Source organism: Rhyacophila brunnea, unplaced genomic scaffold, assembly GCF_057557595.1.
Source record: "Rhyacophila brunnea isolate RB1 unplaced genomic scaffold, BYU_Rbru_1.0 scaffold_13, whole genome shotgun sequence".
NCBI classification, from domain to species: domain Eukaryota; kingdom Metazoa; phylum Arthropoda; class Insecta; order Trichoptera; family Rhyacophilidae; genus Rhyacophila; species Rhyacophila brunnea.
This window is the reverse complement of record NW_028232785.1, coordinates 32597366-32605069: the sequence shown is the minus strand read 5'-3', so window position 1 is coordinate 32605069 and position 7704 is coordinate 32597366.

Here is a 7704-nt window from a genome sequence, read left to right as displayed (position 1 = left end):
CCAGAAGTTAGCGAAGATAATACTATTTTCCTCGGCTTGTAAAGTCAGCTAAGTTGCAGCTTACTGGGCAAGCCTTGCGTGAAAATAGGTGCTCCATGCTTTGCATTTCACCACACTCGCAGGTTTGGTCCTCAGAGAACCCCCACTTCACCATGTTGTCTCGGGTGCACCCTAACATGGTTCTCAGTCTGTTTAGGACTTTCCATGTGCGGTACCCAAGACTGGCTCCATGTGGGAGGTGCTCTGCTGGTTTTACCCAATCTTCGAAACCCTCAGAGGCTAGGTTAGCCACACATGCGGATAGTCTATCTTAACCAGGTGGGAAGGTCAGACGTATAGTTGTCGCCATAAAGCCTTTTCTGGATTTTAGCCTTGTTTTGCACATTTGATACCCATGCATGACGTGTCGCGGACTCTCTCTTGGGCTGCCTTTTCAACTAAGACTGCAGTTTGGAGTCGGATTAGAGGGGGGCTATTCCTGAAAGCACGTGAACTTTAATGACATGCGTGGATTTCAAGCCCCCCGTCACGATCCGGCAGGTTTCGTTGAGCGCAGTCCACATGTCTCGTGTGCGCAGACATATGCCACACCGGACAGGCATACTCGGCCACCGAGGTGCATAGTGCAAGGGCTGAGACCCTGAATGTATGTAGTTGAGCCCCCTACGTATTACTGGTTAGCTTTCTTAAGATACTGTTCTTTGCTGGTGTCTTCATTTTAGTGTTAATGCAGTGTTGCTTATTGGACAGCGTCTGATCTAAGGTGATTCCCAGGTATTTGTTGGCTGTATGTGGGTTCTAAATGCATCCCATCCCAAACAACATCAAGCAATGTCCCTGCGTCCATGTTTTGGAGATGGAATGCTCCTACCCGTGATTTACCTAGATTTGGCTTAAGTTGATTGAGGTCGTAGTATGTCTTTACCTCGCTTAATGTATCTTTAAGCTGTTTCTCAATCACTTCGAAGCTATTGTTTTGATATAGCATGACTAGATCATCTGCATAGAGGAAATGTTTTATGTTGACTCCAATTAGCTGATCATTAGTATAAATGTTGAACAGTATGGGTGCCAAGACGGTACCTTGTGAAAGGTCGTTCAGTTGTCGTCTCCAACGGCTGAATTTTCAGTCCAGTGTTACAAAGAGTCTTCGGTTGGCCAAACGCTTTTCAATCATTCCTGTTATTTGAAAATCATTCAGGAGGTTGTAAATGTAAAGTTTACTCAGCATAATTCTATTTTTAACTGTATCGTACACGGCTGTTAAGTCTACGAAGGGAAACTCTTAATGTGATCGATAACCAGTTTCATGTTTGCCTCACTAGTTTTATTGGCTAGACTTTTTTCCCCTCTTCGGTCATTGTTTGTGAATGATCCAGTTTCGGCTTAATCAAGACAAAGCTGTATTAATTGGTACATTTGAAATGCATAACATTTTTAACGTTCAGGCAGTATTTTGCATTAAACTTATTAACACCATCATTCTGATTATTTAGTATAAGTATCATTTATTCTCATCGTATATAAAAAAATCAACCAGTAACATACAGTTGGCACAAGATGATAGTTATAGACAATGCAAACCACAGACAATACACTCACTAACTTAAGGTTCAAATAGACTATATGACGATTGGGCACTTATGTGACAAGAGCGTTTTAGTGTCTATGATCATATCTATGCCATTCCGTTTAGACATGAGCCAATATATGTCAAATAAATCTGTGACAGAGGCGTGGGCATAGATTCTATGACACCTGTATGTGCCAATCCGTTTACACACGATGCCGTAAAATCTATTGTGTCACATATTTGCCACTGAAAAATACTACCAACATGACGTTTGACAAACTTTATGGTTGGTACGCCTTCGTAAATGTCAAACAGATGATAATAATATAAAACGAAATAAATCAGTGGGTTTGTTAGTTGTTTGTGAGATTTTAAATTTATTTATCTATTTGGTTCCTGTCCATATCATATTATAATGGCGGCGGATGGAGCTACTGCCGCAGCAATCGTGGCATATTTATTGTTGGTACCGTAAAACCCCCTAACTTCGCCAAGTGTCCCTAACTTCACCTAAATCAATTAAACACTAAAAACTCATGTTTTTACTATTGCACTACTTTAAGTCACTGAGGCGATTTTAAAGATAATATTTGTCCTGTCACCACACAATTTTCAAACCGCCATTATTTTCGCCGTGTTTGTGTTAGTACCGTTTTTTCGAGTCCGGTTTGAAGAGATTTTTTCGGAATACCTCTGAACTTTTGCTGATTTCTACGAATCTTGTAGAGGTAGGTTCTTCATATTTTTAATATAATATAGTGATATAGTCTGCTTGCCAAATGTAACGTGCGATTTCCGATATTTATAATAAAACATCAATTATTTGAGTATGCAATGTCAGGCTATGTTTTTTGAACTACTTGTTCCTACACTTCCCCTGGCTTTAGGGTTGTCACAAAAAAACGATTTTCTTGAAATAAATGTGTTTTTTTTTATTTTTATTGTTTTTAGACTAAAAACTATTCATCACTTTGAATCACCAGTTAACAATTTTTCTCATATTTCCTTTATTAAAAATTTACTATGTAAATCAACACATAAAAATGATACTATAATGCTTTGGGTTTTGGCAGCCCTAGCGTAAATTGGTAGGTTGTATGAAACAGTCATTGAAGTGATTCCTATCTTCGCCAACGTAGATATTTCTTTAAAATATGTCAAATTGTCTCTAGCATAAGACCTGAATTTGCTTAAGGCTATTTTTTAATAGATTTCGTGAGTATCCATAGACAATATTTTTTTATTTTACCTACTAAAACACATTAGGCGAAGTTAGAGAATCGTGCCGTAACTTCGTCTATATAAAAAATAGTGATTTATTGTATTATTTAGTATGAAAAGGGTTTTACTTCAATATAAATAAAATTAAACACTATCATTGTGCATTACATAAGATCTATAAGACTTCATATTGGTGGATATTTTGGTGGCAAAACGACTTTCTGTTAAAAAACCGGGCGAAGTTAGGGGGTTTTACGGTAGACCAGAAAAAACCAAGACGCAGACGAGTTTGGGTTCGTCAGTGGATTGATTGCAAGACGGGAGACTCTCGGATGTTATAGTAATTTAATAAGAGAGCTAAGAGCTGAGGATACGGCAATGTATAAAAATTTTGTACGCTTGTCGCTGGAAGATTTCGATACATTGTTGTTAAAGGTTGAGCCGATTATAAAAAAGAAAGACACCAACGTTATTCGTACGAAGGTTCTGACTTCGTACAAATTGTACCTAGGTTTGATAGAACATGAAATGTTATTAAAAATTCAAACAAAATCTTTTTCAGCAGATTTACATTGGCGTAGCCTAGACCAGGGGTCGGAATAAGCGGCTCTTTGCATAGACGCTTACGGCTATTCAGACATAAACTCCAATTTCACCTTATCTCAAGCAGCCTTATAACTTATGAGTTTATGAAATAGAGCCGCCAGACAAACTTAGACGTACAGCATACTCTACCACTATTTACTCTACTCATATTTGCATCGAGAAGCGCTTTGCGCCCAAACATTTCCCGAAGAAATGGTTACAGTAATGAATTTCATTATCAAAGTAACTAACAGCATCTTGGCCAAACCCCTCTATCATCACCAATTTAAGGTACTCCGGGACTTGGAAATTGATAACTAGTACCTAGATTTACTTCTGCACAATAAAGTTCGCTGGCTTTCAGAGGTAACATACTAACACGCTTTGCTTCGTGTTTAGAAGAAATAAAAAAATGGTTCCTACACGAAAAAACATCAAACATCAGGAATCAAGAATTGAGATCACAACGATATGGAGTAGAGTATCTTTACCTAGCTTAATAGCCTAAACAAGTCATCAATTGAAAAGAGAACTGAGACTGAATGGTCATAGGATATTGTGTTTAATTTCACAGAGCATCTGCCTAATATAATACACAGTTTCAGGAAGGAACGTACCTCAAGGCTGTCTACACTTGTGTGGATAGGTACCTAGGTACCTTTATACATTTCATAGAATAATAATATACTATAAATACTTTGCAAAGAGAGCTCATTATCTGAATTGGAATAGCTAGCCGCTAGAGAAACACTTAACTAGATGTGGAATGTCTAATAAAAATCGTTGCGATACTTACTAAATTTGAAGTAGTGGCGACAGCTATCGAGTCGCAGTCAAGGAACTTCAGGAGGCCGAAAAACTTCCATCTCACGTGGTACCTGTCGCTGGTCCCTTGGCCACTCTTTGTCGCCTTTTCCTTATTTTTATAGTCTTTGTATTGGCACTGCAAACTCTGCCATTTACGCGTGGCACCATCCACCGAGTACTGAGAGTGAGAACTGCTTTCAAGGCCCAAATCTTGTACTATTTGGACCCCAGCAGCATTTCTTTTGACCCTGTTTTTATAATCGGTCAGTGTACAGTCCCATAATAGTGGATTACCTTCAACCAATCCGATTAAATTAATGATTATTTCATCCGTCCACTCCAACACGATTTTGCGACTACTTTTGTCCATTTTTTACTAGGTATTGTTTCGTTTAGTGGTCAAGATTGTTAGGATGGCGTTTGAAATCAAAGACAGAAAAACACTTCCCGCGCGATCTATGACCCATAAACAATAATATATGACAACATGTTCGGCATAGATGTCACAGACATAAACTATTGTCACACAAAATTACCGAGGTGTTTACACTGAGCCGAAAATCTATGACATAGAAAGCCGTCATAGATCGTTTGACATATATGTGACAGTCTATGACATCGTATTTACACTCTATGACACAGGACGCCAACATAAGAAACGGGTTTTTCGACATATATGTGACCGATCGTCATATAGTGTATTTGAAGCATAACTCATATACATGTTTACAGTTCAGGAAAAAATCATTATGTGCGGGAATGAGTTTTTCCTGAACATAAATCTTAAATAGGTGCTGATAATGATTTCTTCCCCAGTTTTTTTCCGTTAATAGGATAGCTATTGTCACAGTGACTTTTTCCAGCTATAGATATCGTAAAAATTAGTGGATATAATGAAAAAACTCATTTTGGCCAAAAGTGCACATAATGAGTTTTACCTCCAAACCAGCGATTTGTGATTTGAGATTTTTAAACTTAATTCATTTTAAAACGAGAAAGGGAGAATCAATATGTCAAGCAATCTGGGATCTAATTTTGACAGCTGAACAGTGGACCACTCGTTGCTTGTGCAAAAAGATATGCTCAGGCTTGATTAATCTAAAGATGGCGCTGAATAGGTACAATATCACTTGACAAATGGCAAAACGTTAAATGGTACAATAATAATCTTCAACGTGGCAAAAGAACATATCTGTCAGTGCAATACAAACCAAATGCCATCATTATTTTGAACAAGGCACGCGGACATTGAGTGTGATTTGCACCATGCACGGATAGACAAGGCAAACTCAAAAGACACGGCCCTTTGACAATATCTTGTTTGTTATACTTACTGGATACTTGACTGAATGGGTAGGCAATAGTGTCCCTATTTTATTGTATTAATTGAATTATTATATCGGTTAAAAATAATAGTGTAGGTATTGAGATAAATCCCGGGTACTGTGGCTAGCTCGGGATGTTGGTAGGACCCGGGATTCACAAAAATTAAATAATAAATGAAAATTCTTTCTTTGTTTAACACGTAGGTAGCTTTATATTATTTTCAACGTTTATTTTAAAAAGAAACTTATGTTTAACAGTATCCCAATTAATCTTATATTGTTACGTTCCTAATGTATATAATATTTCGGGTTTGGGGGCGTTTAACATTGATTAAATCGAGGCATTGAGATTTGATGTTAACAGGAATGGCGGTGTTCAGGCACTCACGCATCACTCTCACGGTTTCACTTTTTTTTTGGGATAAATGATGATGGCAAGTTCAGGATGGATAATTACACGACGATCACTCAAACCATGTCAGATTTAGCGCAACAAAGGTCGGACAAATGCAGTTTTGATGTCACTGTGTGGTTAACGCGGCTTTGGTCGTACCCATAGTATCAAAACACGGCGCGATTGAGTCTTAGCTTTAACAAGCCTTAGCGTGTCCGCTGTATTGAAGTAACTGAACGTCGCTCACAATTCCGAACGACTCATGACCCGTAACTGCTGGTCGCCTGATTTTGCGACTATATCTAGGATTTCATTAGGGTAATAAAAAATAATGGTTTATGATCTTCAATATTTTATTTTTTGACAATTTATGAAAGAAATAATATGACAAAGTGCAGAACAGCACTCCTAAGTTAAAAGGAGATGTAATTAAAACATACCTAGTTAAAGTCCTAAATAAGTAAATGTACATAATATACATTATTAGTATGATTGATATGTAACTTAATTTGTAATTAACTCTACAACTTTATTTGATTGCGTGGTGACAGTATATAACATTTTCTTGTTTTACTGTTACGTTTCATTTATTGATACCTTAAACTTTATTCTATTTATCATACAATGATATAATTGCTAAAGTAATACGGCCGTAACAACAGCGATACTAGGCCAGTCCGGGCGTAAAAAATCCTAAAAACTTAATGAGATATGATCATTATATAATTTAGAAAAACACTTTCTAGTATATCGTTGGGTTAGTGCCAAAAGTTGGTAAGTCGATAGTTTAGGTATTTAGAGTTAACAACGGATTATGTGTCTATATATAAATATGTATACTAGAAAAAAAAATCAAGGTCATCCGATATATAGAACATAGTTTTTTAGCTATTCATTATTTTAATGAAAATACGTAACTCCCGTTTTTTCGATTATCCAACATCAAAAAAACTGTAAAGATGCTTACAGTATTAATCTAGATAAAAATCGAACCAAATATCAATGAAACGCGGTAGTCAAATCTTTGTAATGGCACTAACCGATTTATTTTAGTTCAATACTTGAGCTAAAAGTTAAAACTTCTTCTGAAATAAGTTTGTAATAACATTTACAGTATTCTCTTAAGCCGCAGTCGAGTCAAATTTAATGTAATAGTACTGCCAAATATTTGTAACTTCAGTTACAGCGCGCATTTGCCTATGGTTTTAGTCATTTTGCGGTAACTCTAGCCAGAATTATCATTCTTTCTCCTACAACTGTCAGAGCAGGTTGGTGCGTGATCGTAATTATTTGTGGAACGTTATTTAGTGTTAATATAAAATGGATAGTAAACCATTCCCAAAGTGCTTGTCATCTAGAGATGTGAGGATTTTATAATCAGTTTATAAAAATACAACCGATGGCTGTAAAACAAACTGATGTCCGATGTCATATTGATCAGGTAACTACATTTTGTTGATTCATTTGTCTTTACTTTCGTTGTTTGGCGATTAATAATTGTTATATTTCTCAATGTTTTGATAATAAGTATATTGATTATGATATTATAATATTACAAAAGTCCACGTGTTTATAAACGTGTAATAATTACTAATACAAATAATAGCTTATAGATTCGTGACGTGTCACAATGCACGGTGCATCAATTTGAATATCAATAAATAACTTCGTTTTAGTTTTGTTTGTAAGTTGTATTACCTCTAATAATAATATAACTTATCTTATATAACATTAACAGCCAAGTCTTCTGACCTATTTCTTAACTAATATAGAATCATAATAGCCAAGTTATGGCTTTG